General features: G+C 38.4%; 1 long non-coding RNA gene across 1 annotated transcript; it reads right to left on the bottom strand.

Annotated features, from left to right (window-relative positions):
• Positions 1 to 11,918: 11,918 nt before the first annotated feature.
• Positions 11,919 to 20,741, bottom strand: LOC139669519 (uncharacterized). Its single transcript, XR_011697279.1, has 3 exons — positions 20,595 to 20,741; positions 16,721 to 16,814; positions 11,919 to 14,498 (listed from the first exon to the last, which is right to left on the bottom strand). It is a non-coding gene; the product is annotated as an uncharacterized lncRNA (long non-coding RNA).
• Positions 20,742 to 22,442: the final 1,701 nt, after the last annotated feature.

The raw sequence follows: 22,442 nt of genomic DNA, 5'->3' as shown, positions 1-22,442 counted from the left end.
TAATATTTTTTCAACCTAAACTCCATCAGATTGTTTAAAAGTAATTTTTTAAAGAAACAAATGTCAGATCAGATGAAAAGGCTGTCTAACTGATGTCCTCTCTCTGACCATGACTGAAAGAGGATGCCGAACTAAGCAAAAGGGAGTGTAGGTATGTATAATATTCACTCAATCTGCCCGTATGAAGAAGTTATTATGCTTCTTGTATTCTGTGATTTGGCTTTTCCAATGGAGATTGCAGGCAGATGAGGCACTTGAGACAGCATGCTTCTGTTAGTAATTAAAAAATTTGTTTCCTCTTACATTTCTTACTTTGAATATAGCTCGGCTGGCTTTTTTCTTCCCTCCCCTCCCCCTGCCCAGTTCAATATTTTTTACTTTTTCCCTCTTTCTGAAGTTCAGAAGGAGTGTACACATTTCTGTTGTGTTATGAATACATGGTAGATTGCCTGATCACATGAAAAAGAAGTATAAGCCAAAGTTACCTTTTGCCTGGTGACCTTTCCAAGATATTTTGATCTAGATTCCTCTTCAAGAACACTTATTCTAGAAAATCAGATCAGCTCATGTGCTAGCCTCTCCTTATAAAAGAGCCTCCAAATGCTAAACTTTTGTGTCACTTCATTTTTGATAGGTATCAAAAAAAGTAGTAGAAAATTAAGTCCTCACAGCTGTTCAGGCACTGCTTTAAAACCAGGACACTTAACTTCATGCGTCTGTCTGAACCATCTCAGCTTGAGGCCTAATTGCCCCAGGCTTTCAATACATTCACTTCGGAGGGAGAGGCAACCCATGACTGAAGCTCAGACCTTAGGTGACCTGAGTCACTTCCAAGGGGCAAAGCTGTCTGTATTGACTAGTCAGATCAGATGTTCCCATTGTGACACATCTTGTTCAGGTGTCTGAATTTGGATGATAAAAGTCCAGGCTACATAGTTGAAAGACGAGTGACATTAAACATTTTAACAAATATTTGATAATTAATTTTATCAAGCTTTTTGGTGGATTACATATTTTTTTTTTTTTGCCAAATTAATTTCCTACAGAAGTTCCAAAAGACTTTTTTAGTTGAAATAGGTGTTTATGAAAAGTAAATTTCAAAACTGCATGCTCACTGGACACAGGAATATATTTTACATGTACATGTGGGAGAGTCCTCACCAGACACATTCCCATGCCCGCTCATTCCAATATCAGAGAAAAATGATCCCACTTGAGTGATATGAGTAACCATGTCTACAGAACACAGCCTGATTTTCAAGTGTCCATGAGTCATTATAGAGTTAAATAGTTTAAAAAAGTGATTACTGAAAAAGTTGGATAATTGATTGTTTCCTTAAAACTGAATTCTCTGTGTAGATATTCTATAAGCAATAAAGATGTTAAATTTATCAAATAAAGCTTTTGTTGTGAATTAGTCACTCCATGACAACTACAAGCACAAAACAGACACAAACACACATCAAGAATTGCTTTGTGAAATTTGTCACAAATGACAGCCTCCTGTTAAGGTCTCTGACAGAATGTAAATGCGGTCTGTATTATTTGAATAATGTAAAAAAGAGGAATATATCAAGTCTTTTGAATTTATTTAGACTTTATCACTCTGGAGCCCTCAGTAATACTTAAGCAGCCAAGTGCTTTCCATATTTTGCCAGGGACTGTATTTTACCATTAGTTAGCAAAAACCAGTTAATAACATTTAAAAATCTATAAGATCATTTTAAATTTCTTCTGTTTGTTTTTAAACCCCAAAATAGGGGTAAAAAAATACACTTAAACTGTATTCAGAACATAGTAGAGGCAAATTAGACCAAAAAAATTCTCATCACCCAGGTATTCACAACCTGGCAATGGAAAATTAGCTCAAAAAAAATTCTCTTTACAAAACAACAGAAAAAAAAATTGGCTTTATTTATTTTCTGTTTATTTGTGTACTAACAAAACACGACAGAGAAATAATAACATATTTTTCAAATAAGTTATGATCTAAGAGATCAGTCTGAGAAAGCACATATGCACGTGCCTGATCAGGGAAGTGACATAACCATATGTCCAGCCTAATTAGGACTTAAGCATATTCACTGGGATCCTTTATGAAATTAGAGCTTATGGCTGTGAAGAAATAATATTAGAATATTGAAGGAGAATATTAACACAAAAATTCATGAAATTATGGACTCATTTAGGATGGAAAAGACCTCAAAGGTCATGAAGTCCAATCATTAACCCAACTCTGCCATGTCCACTAATAAACCATGCTCATAAGTTCCACTGAACTAACTTACCCTGCAGAGTCAAGCTGACCAACAGATGTACTGAGGCAACCCCAAAATATACTATTTTTAAAGGGACTATTTCAAAGATCTCATTTACAGCACAGGCCCTAAAGAGCCGTGGTGGCATGATGGGGCTGGTGATATGTCATGGGAAAAGGGTTAGTGGTGAGGGAAGACTGAGAATTCAGGGCTGGGGCTGAAGAATGAAGAGGGAACCACCATCACCACTGCCACCACTTGGCTGGAGCCATACGCAGTGCCTCCAAGCTGTGGATGTGGTGGACTGCTCTTCAGAACCTCCACATCCAGGCACTGTTTGCCTTCACTTGTTGGGTAACATTTTCCATGTCCATTCATTCTTGTCCATTCAGTTTTCTGAGATGTAATTTGGGGTTCTTAGGGTTGATTTTCATTCTCGCATTTACAATTGATTTAAGGAATCTTACAAGTTCGTGCTACTTTTTTAAAAAGCATCAAGCCTTGTCTTTATTAGACAAATGCTTGATTGGTCAAGATTAAACTTTTGGCTGATCAATCATAAAATTTTGCTTGAAATTTACTCATTTCTTTAATGTAACAGCATTTATGTGGATTCGCTTTTCCTTGTCACCAAGGATTTTTTTCTGTGAGAGCTATTTATTACAATGGTTGACTCTGAAATCCATTTTTGCAGCTACTAAGCAAATTGGCTGTCACTGATTTGTACTGAAAATAAGCCCAGAAAGCAATGAAATTGGTTGTAGAAAGGAAATTGCAAGATTGCTTAATTCTGAAGGCAAGCTCAGCATTATCCTTACAGCAGAATGTGTGGCATAGGGAAATAGCATTTGGAATTCTTTCACCATTCTTTCTCTTCTTGTCTCGGCATATACTGAAACCTGAAGAAGCACATTAGCAGCCAGACACTCATCATCCTCAGGGGTCTTGTTCCTCAAGCATGCTTACTACATTTAGGCACCAAATGGAGACCTTTTTTTTGGTACTCAGAGGAAAATTATGTGATTTAGGCATTTGAGAATGTGGCACTGACGAGTTTGAAAGTAAAAAAGGGAAGCTGAGACTAAAAAATTCTTGATTCTCTTTGCAATCTATCTGTGTCACCAAGACACACCTTCCAATTTCTTTCAATTCCCTCATATTTTTCCAGCGTGAGATGTTCCTTTGTGAAAGTTTAAAAGAAAAAGCTACTAAGTCTGTCATTTGACCCACATTTATTTCAACTGTAATACAACACTAGCAATCCATACTACTTCATCCCACAGGTTACTCATTCCCACTCTACCATCACTCCCTCATTTTTTCAGTACAACCATTTGCAGGGCTTTGCAGAGAACTTGACTAGATAATTGACCTGGGTTAAACATAAATCTTTCACATTTACTCATTTACAGAGTTATTTTTCAGCCAGATCAAGTCCTGATCCAGATGACCACATGAGCCCTAGTGTGATGTGGATGTAGGGTAGCAGAAGAAACACATCAGGCACCTGTCAGTGTGGTGGGCACTGTGAAATTGCTCCAAGCCATCTGCTCTTCTTCCCCTCTCACCATGGCCGCCAAACATGAACTTGTTCTTTTCTACCCTTCCAAAGAGCTATGTCTTTGATTTGGTCGGTTTTTCAGTCTGTCTCATGATGTTGCAGCTGAAGAGACTGAGATGGGGCAGCATGTGGGACTGTGTTTGGGGGATGAGGCAGTATCCTGTATGTTGGAGCCCAGTGCATGAGCTTCATGAGCAGTGCTGCTATAGGTGAAGAAAAACAGAGATCTTGAACCTCTGGGGCTGGCAGTGAGGATAAAAATGAGGAATTGTGGGTGGGCATGGCCCAGCCTGGCATAGTTGGAAAAGAAGTAAACATCAAATTATTACTTTGAATCCCTCTTGAATTTTGAGTGGTCCTCTCTTTATACAAAAGCCTGGAATCAGGCTAAGGCACATAATTCTAGGTGAAATGTCTACACTGAGTGTACTGAAGTTTAGCTCCACTACCCAAATTTCATGAGTTTCAGTTAATTTAGTTTACTCGAGAGAGACTGTAGGGAAATGCTAAAATGAACTTCCAAGAACAGCACTGGAAAAGCACCCTGAACCTGACAAGCTGCATACATATGAGAGTCTTGTTGAAATTTTAAAATTATGCATTTTTACCTGTACTGGGGTTTTAGTTACAAAGTTTTGTATCACCTCTCCTTGCTTGCTATCACATTCCTACTGGGTTGCCACCACCCCCTGCCCTGTCTTCCCCTGTGCTACCCAGAGGCTTTTTGTTCTCCAGTGAGTCATCACCAGCATTATTTCTTCCTGGGCCAGGTGAGCCCTGCCTTGGGGGAGCCCAGGGATCCGGACGATCCCAGCCCTCCTCCCAGCACTTCCGCGGCAGGAGCCACACGAACACACCGAGGCCTGCCTCTGCCGGTTCGCGGCAGCTATTGTTTCTCCATGGGCTGCCACGACTCCACCTGGAGGGAGCCCCCAGCCCGCTCCCCCACTGCCGGTGTTGCAGCAGCAACCCGAACTTGCACGGAGCCGCTCCTGCAGCTGTGGGATAAACGGGGACAGCCCCTGCCAGTACGAGCAGGGCTGCCTCCATGCCAGAATGCCTCCGCCTTGTGGAGCTGTTGCCACCTGGGGTGGCCTGACAGCAGCTGCTGCTGGCTTCTGCCCCTGTCCTAATCCTATTGTCTACCATCCCTGTCTGTCCCCAAACCATAGATTTCTATTGGGTATTGGTCCCTCCATTTTTCTATTCGCTAGCTTAGCACTTAAGCCACTTCCCTGTCCGGAGTTCTTACCCAATCCAGTCCCAGCTCTAGGACCTTCTCCCCCTGGGACCTCATAAAAGCCTCATGTATTTTGCAAAGAAGCTCTTTCACCTCTTGTCCTCCGGACGGCAAACATCTCTTTCTCAGTGCTCCCTCAGCTCTAGAGGCAGGCGGGAACTGTTTTCCCCTCCCCACAACACTGCATAAGAGACCATTAAAGAAAACCCCAGGAGAAACTGTGTGCTTGAGTCTTGTGCACCTCATGTGAACTTCATTACCAGGCTTCTGTTAGTAGTCTTAACTTATGCACTGTTCTTGGCCCTTTGGGCAGGCCACTGGCAGCCCTGCTCAGCTGTCTGTGAACTAGCTGCCTGCACCCATGTGTTGACGAGCAGGAGAGAGACCATAATCACCAGGCAGACCTGGGCCGTGTGTTCTCTGCTGGGAGAGTTGACCCAGAGCAAAGCCTCGATGTCCTGGTGCAGCCCTAAGACATGGAGGAGTGAGCCTATTCTCCAGAATGTCACCAAGGTACATTCATCATGAGGCTCATCACTGAAGTGTACCCCTCTCTGGCCCTCCATCTCTGGTTTCACAGGGCAGGGTAAAACACACCAGCAAGAACTTTAGTGCAGTGATGGTGTTGGTAGGTGAAAGAATTCAGTTACCCAGCAAAATATGTTGCTTATTTCCAAAGAGAACTGAGACATGATTTCTCACTTTCTATTGGAAATTTCTGTTAGATATGAAAACCAAAGTTTGAATTTACACTGTTTTCATCTAGAATATTCTCTCATATCCACTGAAGTTTTCTTCTTCCAGGATAGTGTTTTAACAGATAGAATTTCTTGGTCTTTTTTTCACATTTTAAGAATTGTTTTCATTATTTTCACTTTAATTCAGTTATGATTAATTTGATTCATTGAAATAATTGATTCAACTCAGGCTCAATATTTTTGAGCAGTTTTTAAATCATCAGTCCATAAATTTGCTTACTATACAGGATTTTCAAAACTCTTAGAGTCCTAATTAAACACAAAGCTGGTTTGGACATGACCATCATGAGTATTAAATTAACTTCTTGAGAGTCATTAACTAGACATGATAATGTCAGATGTTTTACTTTTTTTTTTTAAGTGACAGAAGAAATTCAGCTGCTGTGATCTTGAGCTTAAAAAATCATTAAACTAAAATAAATTGCTGTTAAGGGTTCGTTTCTTTAACCTTTTTTTCGATAAAAACTCAGAACTGGTTAACTCAACAGCTGAGAACACATTTAATCTTGATTGCTTCATTCTAGCATTACTTAATTTAATTTCTTTTATCTTTATCCCTAGCTTTGAAATCTTACTAGCTCTTTCCAAGCTACTGTGATTGATAGTTGTATTACTCTCATGTGAATTGGTAGTGAAGGTGATGTTTCTCTGCTTTGAAAGCAATGCCACAAGTGAAATTGAAAACTGTACTTTTAAAAGAAGAAAGAATACTTATGATTGGATAAAAATATCAACCTTGGGACCAATATAAAAATTGAAGTATAAGAGTAGCTTCATTTACTCATATCTTACATTTAATTTACATTTTATATCAATGCTTAAGTGCCAAATTTAATGCTAAATGAGCTGTTACTTTGGAAATAGATTATCTGGTTTGATGGAGTGCCACAAGCTTTGACATCTAGTTCAGCACAAGGATAGTTGAAGAAAGCCATCTTAAATGCAACAATTTTCAAGGACAATGGGAATATATTGCTCTATTCATGAAACTATATGCTAGACACATGCTGTTCATGGCTTACATGGACTGAGAAGTGGTAAAGCACTCTGCAAGCGTTTACTCAGTGTTTCCATTACTCACACAGCCCTTACTATTAGCTTGCCCTAACATAGGGATCTTTTTAGTTAATCCAACTCAGCTGATTCTGAGATCTAGTTTTACTTCAGTGTATTGACAGCAAAGAAACTGAGGGTCTACACCAAGTTTCAGTTTCCTGACTTTTTGTCAAGCCTGGTAACAAGACAGTATTATGGAGCTAAGACTGAGAGAGCACCTTGGATGGCTTTAGAAGAACCTGAAATCATTCCACTGTGGAGCTCCAAGTTCACCCTCTGCCTCCCTGGACATGTCTCTCCTGGTACATTTTGGCACCTACCTTCTGGCTAAGCATTTCAGAAATGCCTAGGGAAGTACCTAAGTGTCTCCTAACTTTCCTAGGTGAATCATGAGGCATGTTTAGAGCGCGTCTGATGTGCTGGACTGGCAAAAAATAAAAGTTATTATTTTCATTGAGAAAGACTTATTCACCATCTTTTTGGGAGCCAACCAGTTTGATCACTGATGGTGGATGATTGCCACCAAATGTTGGTGAACGATTCTGCTCTGAGGGACTCAGCTCTGCATGATTCAGCTCTAACCCCTGAAAGCCAAGGAAAGCTCCTTCCTCGCTGATCCCCCTTGAGTCCAGAGCGCCGCACCCAGAAGAGAGGTCCAGGAGGCTCGGTGACAGAAGAAGCACACTTTATTGAGATCACTCACTTTTATGGGCCCAGCAGGGAAGTTTCTAGAACAAGGGGTGGTGCTAAGCTTCCCATTGGGAGGAAGGCATGCAAATGAAGGATTGAAAATGGATCAATGGGATGTAGGGTCAGAACTTCACCATAAACCAATAGGGAGAAGTGGCGGGAAAGGAGCCTTAGGGAATTATGGGAAGAAGAACCTTGGATAGGGAATGACTAAGGAAAAAATACAATGGGGAGGAAATGTTTATGACACACTTTTAATTAAACTTCTGATGCTAACCTATCAACATTAAGGACAGTAGAAATCAGAGAATCCGCATCTTCATAGACCCAGCACTTAAAATACTCCTGCCATTTATTGAATCCTGGGTCTTCTCCCACAGATCACCATCCTAGAAACTCTTCATGTTGAAGAGAGTGAGTCTATAGCTCCTACAGACACGGAAACAGCTGTAAATACTATGATGGACACCAGTCATGTGGCTGCTTTCCACAGCAGCTGGGCTACTTCACAGAGGAGAGTGAAGGGGGAAAACAAATGAGAAGGGTGCAGCTCTAAAGAGTGATAACATAAAGAGTGATTACCCTCAAAGAAGTCTTAAGACTCTGCTTTACTTCCACAATTGCTTGTAGATTTATTCAGTGATCATCTTTTTATTGCAACATTCCTAGATAAAGGGCTACAAAAAAGTCATACTTATTTGCATAATTTGTATGACATTAGCATCTACAGTCCCTAACAAGGTCGATCTCTTATGTTCTAGTCAAAGTATTTTCTGTTGAGGGACAGTCCCTAGGAGGTTACAATTTAACAAAGAAAACACTGCAGTCAGGAAAGGATGGAGGTTTTATGATGTGTATGAGTTTAGGCCGTTATGGACCCTTTTCCCCTTTGGCAAATTTAACTTAAATTTCTATGTTTTTGTCTATCCAGTTTTCATGGTGAACTGAAGGTCTCTGTACACACCAAAATATCCAAAGTGTTTCTAATATCTACCATCATGATGCAGTTATTATTTTGAAGGGCATTAGAGTGACACTTATGACATACTGAAAATATTCTTTATATCCATAAATCCAGACAGGATGACGTGCATAAACCAAGCCGAGTTATATTTTGCATTTGAAAGATTTACGGGTTACTAAGCATGGAAATTATCCTAAATCTGCAAAGAGCAGCAAACTATATACCTCCAAATTGAAAGCACTAACACTTCTGGGAGCTTAAATTTGATTAATGATATCAATTGCTGTAGACATTTGTTTTTCAGATCTTGACCTTAAGCAAAGCATGAGACACTGAAGAAGCATTCATGACTTGTAATTCACAGTCATGTATTTTTCTGCTCTATCCTTTCAATAATCCTCTAAGCTTTGTGAAGGCTCCTTGGTTTTTTTGTTGGTTTGGTTTGGTTTAGTTTGGTTGGTTTTTTGTTGTTTTTTTTTTTTTTGTATGAGACTTTATAAGAGGAAGAGTTGATTTTGATACTTTGTAGAATTAAAATCAGTGCTGAAACAATGACCTATTAACCTTGGAAGTGGGGATCACAGTAGCTAAGGTGTGAACTGAAGTCACCTCTATTCTGCTTCTAGAGGCACAGGGATATGTTTTCACATGAGTAGATATGCTACATATGCCATGCAAGCTAGGCTAGTTTGAATTCACTCAAACTGCATGAACCCAAATCAGTGTGCTGCACTTGCTGCACTTGAGATTCACGTGTTATAAAAAATCCATGTCAGTCTGCACCAGAGCTCTTTTACATTCTCTTCTTTCATTCTTTGGGCATACCTTATACCTTGTGGAAAAATCTTACGACAAGTAGGCAATATGTCCCTTTGGTTGTACCTCTCTCACTTGTGAGACTCTAGGAGTAGGTGAAATTTTGCTATCAGTGATGCAGAAATTCTTTCTATTATTACATTATCTAAATAATCTTTCTATGTATAGTTTGCTTTTTTTTTAAGAAAAAATTAAAGAAACTCACTAGTTCAACTAAAGGCTTTTCTGGGTGAATTGCAGGAAAAATGTCATGTCCTCCTTGTGATGGATGTAGCGAAGTGGCAGGCTATAGAATTAACCTTCAAAAATCAAATAAATATAAATATAAAGTTGTCCTAGTTACAGCAGCCAAGACCAGTTTATCACTCTGTGTGTGTGACCAAAACTATGTATTCTACACCCTCTGTGCCATTTCTGATGAACTGTTGATAATGGATCCTTTGCAGTAGCTGCCCAGGGCACACCTGAACCCTCAGGCTACAAGTTGGGTGTTAAGGAATCCTGTGAGATAAGGGAGTGTTCCTGTCTTCACACCAATGACTCACCATGATAACTCCCCTTCAAGGAGGCATTAGCCCCTCCACACCCAGCTTAAGGGGTCATGTCTGCTAATGGGCCATCAAAGATTCCAAAAATATCTCATGACTCACAGAGTAAATCACCCATTGTGAAACTCTTCGCCCTGGGTGAGATACTGGGCATTCCCACCTGAACCTGAGCATATAAAATCTTGGTGTGTGGGAAAATCTGGTGCCAGAACTTCAACAAGTCTGTGACTGCCACTCTCAACCAGACTGCAACCGTCATCCTCACCTGCAGGTTTTCCTTTCCTTTTACTTTGTACTTAGGGGGATCAGGTGGCACTCAGCACAGGGGCTGACAAACACCATTCTGATCATGTCCCAGGGTGTCAGGTTATATGTCTGTTCTTTTGTGGGTTAAAATATTTTTTTCTATATCATTGTATTTATTGCAGTCTTTTTAGTAAATTGTAACTCTGACTTGTAATCTCTTTTGAGTTGGGTTCATTTCTCCTGCTGGTTTATCTTTAAACCAGCACAACAGTATAACTTAATTCGTGACTGTGATTCTGTACTGTTGCAATATTGTTCTCTGGCTAATGTTATACTGTTGATTTTATAGTTAAAATATTCAAAGTAGATGAGAACTACTGGAATGAAACAGAACTGGATATTTCAGTTGGAAGGGACCTACAATAATCATCCAGTCCAACTGTCTGATAAATTCAGGGATGACCAAAAGTTGAAGCGTGTTGTTAAGGGCATTGTCCAAATGACAAGCACTGACAGGCTTGGGGCATTAACCACCTCTCCAGGAAGCTTGCTCCTGGGTTTGAACCCTCTTGGAAAATAAATGCTTCATAATGTCCAGCCTAAACCTTCACTGATGCAGCTTTGAACTTTTCCCATGTGTCCAATCAATGGATACACCGCAGAACAGATAGGCATCTTCTCTACTTACCCTGCTCAGGAAACTGTAGAAAGAAATGAGGTCATGTGTCAGCATCCCTTTCTCCAAACTAGCCATGCCCAGATTCCTCAGCTGCTCCTCACAGGCCTTTCACCAGCTTTGTTGCTCTCCTCTGAAAGCATTCAAGGACTTCACATCTGTCTTAAATTGTGGGGCCCAGAACTGCATACCGGATTCAAAGTGAGGCTGCACCAACACTGAATACAGTGGGATAATCATTCCTTTTGACCAGCTGTTTATGCTGTGTTTGATGCACTCCAGGATGGGGTTTGCTTTCTTGGCTGCCAGGGCAAATGTTGCATATTTGTATATGGAATATTGCATTATATTTGTATTTAAGCCTTCTAGTTCTTCAAATATCCAGGAAAACTTCTGCAGAAGACTGTTAAGTAAAACTAGATTGGTCCTGAATCATGCTGGGAAAAGGAATATGTGGTAGGAGATGTTAACACAAGCTTTCCTATATATTAACTGCAAGTTACTGTAGAACATCGCAAGTTTCAGAAGTTGCTTTGTTTCAGAAGTTTTATAGACCACGATCATTAAGCCCAGATTTGTGGCTGCACTGAATGCAGCAGAGCAAAGTATGGGTAAAGATTTAAAAAAAAAAATCTGAAGGTGGGAAAGACAGAGTTTTGGAGTGTTTGCCAAGGGTAATACATAGGGAAGGATCCTGATGGGAGAGGAAGAGGATGCTGGGCCACATCCCTGCCTTTCAGCCCCTGCCCTCCCTCCTACTGCTTGTGCAAGGGGCTGCCAGGAGACATGGCCACCTCTCTGCTCTTGCTCTGCCCACAGTTCTGCATCCCACCACAGGGAAGAAACCCTCTTTGCACTTATCCATCCATCCGTCCATCCATCCATCCATCCATCCGTCCGTCCGTCCGTCCGTCCGTCCATCCATCCATCCATCCATCCATCCATCCATCCATCCATCCATCCATCTCTGTTCCACCTAGACAAATGGTTCTCAAACTAGAGGTAAGCAGAAATGTGCCATGACTGTGAGGGAAGAGGTCAGGAGAAGATAAAAACTAATTTAGGCTGAGGAAATGAGGACCCTTCCCACCTTCATAGTTTGCAGACTGTTTTAATTCTTGTCAGTAACTTCCACAGAGCAAGTGAAATTTCAGTGAACTATGACACAACTGAGGAAAAAAACAGGAACTTTTTTGATGATGACCATATACTCCTGTCTGCCAATAAAATTACACACTCACATTTATTTCTGCTTTCACTGTAACTAACCACTCATCCCACTTTTCTGCTGTTTTGTTTCTGAAATTTTAAAGAGACTGAAATAGTGCTTTACTCTATCTAGTCAGATTTTTATATATATTTCAACACTGAATGTACTAAAGGACTGATTTGACAATTATTTGCTGAAAATGCTGTTACAGTTTCTAGCTGTGAAACTGAACTTACATTACCTCAACTGACCAGACCTGCAGCAGACTCTCAGATGGAATGTATGCATCACTCTTTGCCAATTCAGAGGTTATTTAATATGGTATGTCTGGAACCAGCCTTTTTGTTGAAATTGTTTTGGCTAAGAAAGTATCCAGATGAGTCTACTGCAAAACTATGTGCTTTGACTGGGATTTTCAGTCAGTCTGGAATCACTCTGCTCAAAAATGGGCAGTGTTAGAGATTACTTCTTTTGGAGAATATTTCTAAAACCACAGGTTTGGTTTGGTTTTGCTAATTTTTATTTTATTTATTTATATATAGGATAAGTATGACTCATGTATCCCATGTATTATTGTATGTAAAACAACTTTAGCTTTATCTCCCCCCTTTTTCTTTTCACTGTCCATGTTAAAATTCTTCAGTAAAATATCTGGAGAGATAGGCTGATAAAGACAGAGAAGAACTGTAATTTAGTCATGTGGATGGAAGCTATCATTTTGCGGTATTCTGTTCAGCCATGCATTGTGCTATCCAGAAATGGTTAGTTGCTATGCTAAGGGAATAGCTGATGTATTGCAGTAGGTGCTGGCATTTTTCTGCTGTAATGGTTTTTATAGTCATACTAATGAGCATTTTTCTTTTAAATTGGTTGCACTCTTTAATTCATTGTTATACCGATTTGACACTCCAGAACAAATTTTGCTCTCAATTATACCAGTCTAAATCTAGGATCAGCTATCTTTTCTCATCAGTGTTAAATCTTGATTTTCCCTGTGTTTTAAACAAGACTTTAAGGACATTTCCATCACACAGCCATAGTTAAGGAGGATCTGAAGTGCTGGGGTTTTATTTCTTTATGTTGGTGAAAGGGAGTTTGATTTTGTGTAGTTAAATACACCATTTCACACCTAAGTGTATAGCTGTGTACATCATAGACTGTACTAACTAAATAACAGCCTGAGCTATCCTTGAAACCAGCAGTAATGGTGAGTGAAATATTAAGCCCAAGTCAAAAAACACTGCTGAGAAAGCAGAGCTTGTTAACCTGGGCATGACAGCCCCACTGCTGCTGCTGCTGCTGCTCTTTGAAAGGTGACTGAAAAGCTGTGTACTCTGGCAGGAAGGTGTTGATGAGTTTACTAGAGGTCAGCTCAGGTACAACTTCACCAAATCCCTGCCCCACAGCTGGGACACAGCGAGAGGTTGCACCTGTGGAAGGGGCAGAAGAAATGAGTGTGACAGCTCCTCCCTCAGCCACTGGAGTTCACAGTCTGGCATATTAATTTGAGCTGCTTTTCTTGGACAAGATTTGTCTCAATAGTTTTTCAAGTCTGTGAGGTAGATTGGATTCAATTTTTCATCTTACTCATCATTAAGTGGGTAATGGGCAGTTTCAGGCCTGTAATGAAACTAGGTCAAACACTAGCCTGCTTGTATAAGCTCCAAATGTGTGGTTCACTAGAATCTGGTATATCTTAAATGAGAATAGATGGTATTTTGATGTACCTTAAAGAGCATGAAAGGATAAATGTACATTAGCCATGAATAGATTTTTCTTTTAAAATACACTGGAAATTAATAATGTCCCAAGTCCAGCATTTCCCTCTTGAGGTCTTTCAGATATGGTCAGAAATGCAATTTCAGTGTCCAAAATTCAAGTTATGAAGTTTAAATCCTGACAGCTGTTGCTGCACTAATTCTAATCACCATCTCAGAAAAGATACTTTGAAGTCCAGAATTTAAGTCTCTGTGGGAACATAATGCAAAGTAGCATAAAATCTTTATGTAGCCCCCACTTCTCACTCATTCAGTGTTGCAAATATTTTGTCTAGCTTGTGACATAATAGATAATACACCATACAACTCTCTTTGGCAAACATGATAATAAAAAAAAAGCCCAAACTAAAACAGTTCACCGTTCCCATTTTTGAAATTTTAAACAGCTCTACCAGGACAATGGATGAAGAAAAACTTAGAAATTATAACTTGTAAAGTTTGCAAGTGCACATATTTATACAACATTCAAAACAAAGGAAGCAAAAAGGAAGAAATGTATACTACACACTGAAATACCAGATTGCAAGACACAGTCTCGGGGTTCTCATTGTGGGCATTCCTGCTGAGCCCGCAGTAAGCTGCAGTAAGCCATGCCTTTTGTTTCTTCTGAGCTTCTCTGAGGCAAAACTGCTTTTTATCCCGTGCTCGTAAGAGTAGATTTGATCAGGAACTAGATAATGAATTATGATAATAACACCTGGATATGATAGATAACAGGCTATGATAGATAACAGCCTACTCAGTAGACAAAGTGTCAAAAACCATATAAGTTTTCACAGAGTGAAAATCAAGGCCTGGAACAATAGCAGCAACAGAGGCCATTGTATTTATACATTTGCAGGGAATGTGAATGAGAAGATTTTTCAGGAAATGCTGACTCCCAATCTTCAGGAACCTAGAATCTTTTTATATAACCCATTCTGTGAACCCAAAACTATGCTACTAAAAATAAAGACATTGTACCTTTCCTGGCCTAAATCCCCATCTGGATCTGTCTTGTTCCAGTGCCCTAAGTCTCAGTTTCTCTTCTGTTCAGCATCACACCTTTGGTATCTCCAGGGCTAGGGACTGGTCTTCATCTATTCCATAACCCTGTAGTAAGAACACCTTCTTAAAAATGGGATCTGCAGATGCAAAACTACCACAGGCCAAACTAAGTCAAAAGCGTGGGTTTCCCATATTGTAAATGTTAGTCTATTCTGTTAGCTATTGTGTGGAAGTCAGTGCATGACCTGACCATGTCTAATGGATCAGGCTTTTCTAAGGAGTTAGGGTAGGCTTAGCTGCCTCGTGCCTTTTATCAGCTTGCACTGGAGTGTAGAAGTTTTATCCCCTCAGCCAACGCATCTCTAAGTGGTTGCCAGTCCTTGGTAACTTTGTGCACTGAAATGGAGGAACAAATTGATTTTAAGCACCTCCAAGGCTTAGACGGGACTTCAGTGTCAGCAGTCTGAGAACTGTGGACCTGGTATCAGGCACTTGGGCAGTGAGAAAGAAACCTAATTGGAGAGACAGGCAGCTGGTCCCTGGGCTTGGTGTAGCAGTTCAAATGAATACCTGCACTAGCTTTTTATTTTTTTGCCTTTTTGTAGGAAAAAATCAATGTATTATTTTGTTCTACCATGACACCACTTATTACTTGAGCTGAGTGAGTAACTCACAGTATATATCTTCCCTGACAAACAGCTGATTTTGCTTCTCTTGGACACGAATCTATGAAACCATCTGCCTGTAGCTATGAATAGATTGTAGTTTCCTCGAGTTTATTTGTCTGCAAAAAATGCAATGATTTCCAAGTCCTGCTCCCTCCCAGTCTTATTATCTCTATGGGTTGATCCTGACGTGATCTCTGAACTGTATTTTCTGTTCACAGAAATCATCAGAGTGATATTTTTCAGCCCTGGGTATGTTGCTATTTGCTATTGTTTAATGTTTTGCCTTTTTTTTTGGTGGGTGCTCTCAAGATCTGTAATGATCAAATTTACACTTTTTTAATCTGTTCTATATAATCTGGTGGAAGATACAAAACCAGGTGTAGTATAAAATAAAATTGAAAAAGGGTGGTTAATAGAATAAGCAGTTTTCTGAGTCATTTCTAAACCTGAAGCTGACCTGGAAATTTGAAGTCATATGTGTTCAAGGCCTTACAAGTATGACTTTGAAATTAAATTTCTGCTATCATTTATTATACTAACATTCTGTGACAAGCAAGTCCAGTAATGGTAAGATGCAGGTTGAATGAACTATAACAGATATGAATATATTAAGAAGTATTATATATCACAAGTATTTTTGGAAGGACTTGTTTAATTTGGGATGTATTTTGCCATAGTTATTGCAGCTTTTTAATTCTTGATTAATCATTGATAGTTTGTGAACTGACTAAGACAAGGGTTACTTCTCACTGCAAGAAAGTGAGTTATCTTGGTGGATGCAAGGCATGTCAGTCGCTGTCCACTGTAAAATTATATTTTTCTGTCTTTCTAGAAGTCTGTTGTCTAATTCAGGCTTACAGCTGGATCAACAAAACATCACTGAGTGAATCATTCACTGTCATCCTTGTAAGCAAGGTTCTTGCAGTAACTCTGAGTCAAGTCTAGAACTAATGCCAAATTTAAAATATGGCCTCATTTAAGCTATTTCTTTACTAGTAAATACGAGATATGTAATTATCTTAAAGATTTATTTTTGCTATCTGAAAACAAATCTGGGAAAAGAGATGTGAGAAAACTGATAGTGAACTGAAACCATGTCAGCTTCAAACAGAGAGGCTTAAAGGAACAGATACATATTGCATATATCCTTAACATACTGGACAGCTCACAGTATATTGACTGCCTTTATTTCACTAACCCCAATGGTAGTTTAAAACATTTGTTATAGCAGGAGATTAGAGTAATTTTACAGGATGGAACTTACCAATATGTGAAAAACTGCCTTGTAAACATGGCATCTTGGGTTTCATATCCAGTCTTACTAATTATTTAGGCTACTTGAGTGTATCCATCCTTGTCTAACAAGAGAGAGATCAAGGTATTCAGAAGTGGCTATTTTATTTCTCATATTTATATTTGACACTTAAGCATTCATTGAGTCCTGATTTTCTATTTAATTCAGCTGGATGCACAACTTTGTTTGTTTGTTTGTTAAAGTTATTGCTTCTTACTAATGAAACCTCTAAAAAATAAAAATAATTTTGGTAAACACTTCAGTAATAATTTTTTCACTCATAAGATGCTTGTTCTTTTCTGTATTTCTTATTTTAATTAGGATTTTTGTTAGTTATAAATAGCCACAAGTTATAAGATATTTTCTGATTAGCCAATCTAGCAAATTATAGTCAGAAAATTTAGCAGAAATGGTACTGATATGTATTCCTTTGGGATTCTGCCAGTACAATATGATCACCTCTGAAATGATCAAGGGGAGATAATCCATCTGCAGCCCTGAGGACTGCAGAAAAATTAGGGAAAGCAACTTGTCATTTTCCATGTATTAATTGTCTGAGTGCCTGATTCATTCTTGTGATGGTTATCTCATGGCCTACTGTAGTGCTATACCTTTCTTACTATGTAGGAAATATGGCATGGGGTCCCAATAGTGATACAGTCTAGACAGATTTAATGCATTACATATTTTGAACAGCTGAGTTGTCTATACTCTTTACTAATATTAAGGTTCAATTTTGGTAGTTACGTAGACTGGTTTCAGTACTTGGGTTTTTTTCCTTTTTTTTTTCCTGTGTCTGCCTATGATGACTCTGTTTTGCAATATGCTCTCACTTCTCCTGTGTCTATGACTGTGTTAAGATTTGCACAGTCCCTTCTTTTATGCTTCTTATTTTTTTACTACCTTATTTTAGTGCCATGTCAATAAAGACTCCTCTGTCATTATATCAAAATAATGCTGGCCCAATGCAATGGAAAGTCCATCCCAAAGAATGGAGATTTTAGGAATCAGTCATTTTTCAGTATTTGAGTAATTCTGGAATCAGGGTCATAATACATTCACTTGACATGAATTGCCTTGACTCTACAGAGGTGACTAGAATAGTAGCTCATGTATGGCAGTCTTCAGTCCCTTTAGCATGGTTTAGCAACACAGGTTTCGTACACCAAGTTCACCAACCTATGCAAAGGTATAACAAATTTCTTGTATTTTACTGTAAATTTATGTAATCAATTCCTACTTGATGTCAGCTCCAGGAGAATCGTTATTGACCTTGAACCTTGACTTTATGAGATCTAATGTTATAGGAACACAGAAGTGGATAAAAAAACCCGAGCTTACTCTAGCCAATATAATTAAGGAGTCAATTATCAAATACCAGAGTAAAAGACTGAAGCCAAGACAGACTACTTCTGAAAAAGCAGACTAAGTAGTAGAGCAGGAATAGCTTCATAGGGACAAGAAAACTTTACAGCTAAAACAGAATTCTAAACAGAGAACGACACAAAGATGCAGTAGGATTTTGCAGCTGCCTAATTCAGGGTCTCTAGGGTAAGAGCAAAGGAAATTTTTAGCCTGAATGGATGGATGTAAATTCTATAATTTTATTTTGTTTGAAATCTTTGTGAGAGGAAACAGCCAAATGGGCCATAGAGAAAGAACGTGAGGTGACAATTTCTAACCTCCCTTACAAGCTAGAATTGAGATTGACTCATTTTCTAATCTGAGGTGCTGGGTTGTCTGTTCATAAGACATTTTAGCACTTAAGCTTCCCTGCTTGGAGATTTAATGGTTAGTATGTGCCAGCAGAAGAATCCTCCTTTCTTTTCTCACCTAAAAGTCCAGCATATATATATGATGACAAATAACTGTGTAGGAACGGACATACTTTCCCCAGGAGGATCTAGTAATATTTCAGACTTTGACCAACATAGTCACTCATGTGTACCTTTTTTTTCACAGAAGGTTGAAGGCTGATATATGCATGACCTATGAAATGATTATCTAACTGTGCTGTGATATCAAAGGCATATATCCAGCAAACAAAACTAAATGATCACTGTCCTAATTTCTTAATTATTTACCAATACAGGACCTGAAGGACTCTGTAGAGGAAAACTGCTTCTTGTGAAAAATTTTTATCTAAAGAAAGTGGTGTAATTGCTTAGAAATGCAGACACCTAGTCATGCTTAAGAGTTCAGGGGAATTTGGAGATATTTATGTATTTTTTAAGAGCAGAATTAAATAAATGCCTGACCTAAAAGCTCATCAACTTGTGAGGCCAGCCCACCCACTGGCATTCAGTAAGAAGGGGCCTTACATTTCTTTGAGGAGACACCTGTAAATGTTTACAGCTAGAAGAGCTGTTCTATGTGATGCTACAGTATCGAAAAACTTTATTAAAAATGCTCCCTTAACCCTTGGTAAGCAAAAAAAGTGATAAAGCAAATTAATTAGATGCATCAAAGAACTGTCCTTTGGCCTTCTGCAGTAAAACTAAAGTGGATGGCTATAACGAGCTTGTGCCAAGAGGCTTCCTCACAATAATAATTTCTATTCAAATGGCACATTAAGTGAAAAATTGGATGAAAAAATATTTTAAAAATATAATCAATAGTGTGAACAAGGGTAGGTCAATGGTAGGATCTCCTAAAGAATTATCCTTTAAGCTTCCTAATCTCTTTTTGAGAAGCTGTCAGTATGGGCATCACAGTAAAGAAATTTTAACAACATCATCTTCAGCTGGCACTGGGAAAGACATCCTTAGCAAGTTTAATAGAATTATCTCTTTACAAATTTAAGAAGTGATTAAAAGAATAAATTATTAGTAGAGCATATTTACAAAATCTCAATTGTAACAGAAAATATCTGAGCAGACTAGAAGGTGACATTGCAATCATTTTGCATGTTTAGATGAGACAACTATCTTCTTATGTTTTAACACTGACATCACAAGCCACTATACTATTTGATATTTTAAAACTTTCTTTTGAGTTTTAGTTATTTTATTATTCACTTTATATTTTTATACCCGTTTGTTTACACGAACTTGTAATATTTGTATAACCCACCTAAATGTTTTTGTTTTCTAGTAATCTCATGGTCTGTATCTGGATGACATATTTAAATATAGACTTCTAATTAAAAAAATTAAAATGCAACATTCCTGTGATGTAGGAAGAAATGCTCAGGTTTAGCACAGCACTCCATAATAGAATACCAGAGTGCCTGGGGGAATTATTTAGTACATGCTTCTAATGGACTTTAATTAGTTCATGCGTAACTTATGTGCTTAGGTACGTTCCTTGAAAGAGATACTTCTTGAATTGGGTACCAAGGAACAAATGAATGAGAAAAGAAACAAATAAAATTATATTAAGAACTGAACTTTTATATGCCTATGACAGAAATAAACTGCTAAAATACTGCATTAGTTAGTGAGGAAGAAAAATGAAGCAAGATGGAAAAGAAATTATCTTTTTGTGGCAATTTTCTTCTCCTATGTATTCTGATGACATTCAAAGTCAATGACAGATGTAATGCTAATTTGTCTCCTATTTAGAGTGAAAAGACCTGAATACCTCACTTCTGAAAACTATACTCTTGTATCATTCTCTTGAGGGCTTATGAATAGGGGAATGAGGAAAGTTTTGCAAAGAGTACTCATGGTTTAGAGGCTATGAGGATATTTAAGAGATGTTGATAGACATATTTTACCTCATGCAGAGGATACTAATTTGTGGGATTATATTACAGAAGTTAAAAAATTTCTTCACATAAAAATGAAGCTTCAAAGCATTGTTAAATACAGTGACAAAGGAAAAATGTTTTTTCATCACTTACCTAGGTTTAGATCAGTTACAAGCTTACATTTTTAAGGAGTTCTATCATAAGAGATCACATGCTGATTGAAATCTGAGAAGAGAAAGCAAAAACACAGTTAGACTACCAGAAAATCCAAAATTAATCTCTATAAAAGCAAGTGGTTCACCAAAGTCCAAACTGTACATCAGTTTATTTTCAACTTGGAGTTCAAAAGAAATAGTAGCTCTGTGGTTAAACAATGATTGAAGAGGTTAGTAACAGATCAAAGGGGTGGATAGGAGAGAGATGGGTGAGCATCTGGGAGGGAAAATGGATAACATTTTCCTCGGTCTGGTGTGAGAAAAAATGAGAATGTGGGGGAGAGAAGGGGGAGGAAAAATAAGGTCAGCCTTCTCAGGAGAAATACTTTTGCTCAGAATGAACAGTGAAAATTTCCAGAGGAAAACTTGAAAGATGTTACTGCAGTACTTGAATCCTTCAAAATGCTTTCTGTTACTAGCTTCTTATTTGAAACCTGTTACTTTGTTTTGAAATACATTGTACAATAAAAATGCCCCAAAACTCCAAGCCAGAATTCTTTTTTACTCTTTAGTGTTCTGCTGTGTTGCATGTTGCACTATATTACAGAGATTGTTTTTTTCCCTTTTTTCCCTGCAATTTTTCATCTGCAAATGAAAGCATCTTCTGTATTAGCCTTATAACATTGGGTGTCTATTTGCATAACATTTCTATAAGTTAAAGATATACAGATACCTTTTTTGTTAATATTTGAAAATAATTTTCTCCCATTTTCAAGTCGGAAGGCAAAAATATTCCTTGTAGTTTACCATACAAATTTATCTACAGGCCTATAACATTATTTACTAGCAAAAGTTTGTTCCAAGCAAACTTCTTAATACAAATAAATCTCTTGTTCTAGGTGTTCCATGTCTTTGCAAAACAACTGTGAGTTTGGAATTAGGGAAATATATAATTTTGCACTAAACACCTCTGAAATACTGAAGTCTTAGCCTAATTCCATCCTTCCGTTTCATCTAGTGAACATTTATTTACACCCCTAGTTCCTTCTGTTGATGGTGCTCCTAACCTGCACATGGTAATCAATTGTTACTTTCTTCAGAAGGAATTTGCCACCTCTGCTGTGTCTGTCAGTAGAGCTGTTTGTGGTCTCAGTGTCTCAAACAATTTATCTGTATATTACAGATCAGAGTCAAACTTCAAGGTAATATTATATGTTTGACTCTATAAACATGAAGGAAAGCATTATCTATATGTCATTTGCAGGATAAAAGCTCTTTATAAAGGCAAATTCTGTAGGTGGAACAGGGAATGTGCTACAGATGTATAATTAATGAGAAATAAGTATGTTTGTCCCTATGGTTCAGAGGAATATCTCAGGCTATTTGGTAAGGGCAATGGACAAGATACCATTTTTGTAGAAGGATTGTATTTGAGCATTTTGGGGGAATGAAGTACTTCATCATAGGATGAGCCCTCTAATCTAGTGAGACACTGAATAAAGTATATTATCTCCTTTGGATCAGTTAAAAACAAAACAACCTGTGTGTCTTCTGTTGTATTTTGTACACAGCCCAGTTCCATGGTTATGATTTAGGTCTTGGGAGATTATTGCTCCGTCTGAGCATATGCCCCCAGGGTTGGCAGCAGTTGAGCAGTAGGGTTTGAAAGGCACAGTTTTGGATTTAGGCAGAATTTAAGTATGAATTTGTGGGATTTGGAAGTTTTCTCAAGATCAGAAGCTGTGGTTTAGCACAGAATGAAATCCAGTTGTCTTGTGTTGCAATTCATAAGTACTGGGCTCTAGGAAAGACTATGAAATAATTTGGATGTTAAATCACTGTCTTA

This window comes from Pithys albifrons, chromosome 3 (assembly GCF_047495875.1).
Source record: "Pithys albifrons albifrons isolate INPA30051 chromosome 3, PitAlb_v1, whole genome shotgun sequence".
NCBI lineage: Eukaryota > Metazoa > Chordata > Aves > Passeriformes > Thamnophilidae > Pithys > Pithys albifrons.
This window is presented reverse-complemented; position numbering and strand designations above follow the sequence as displayed.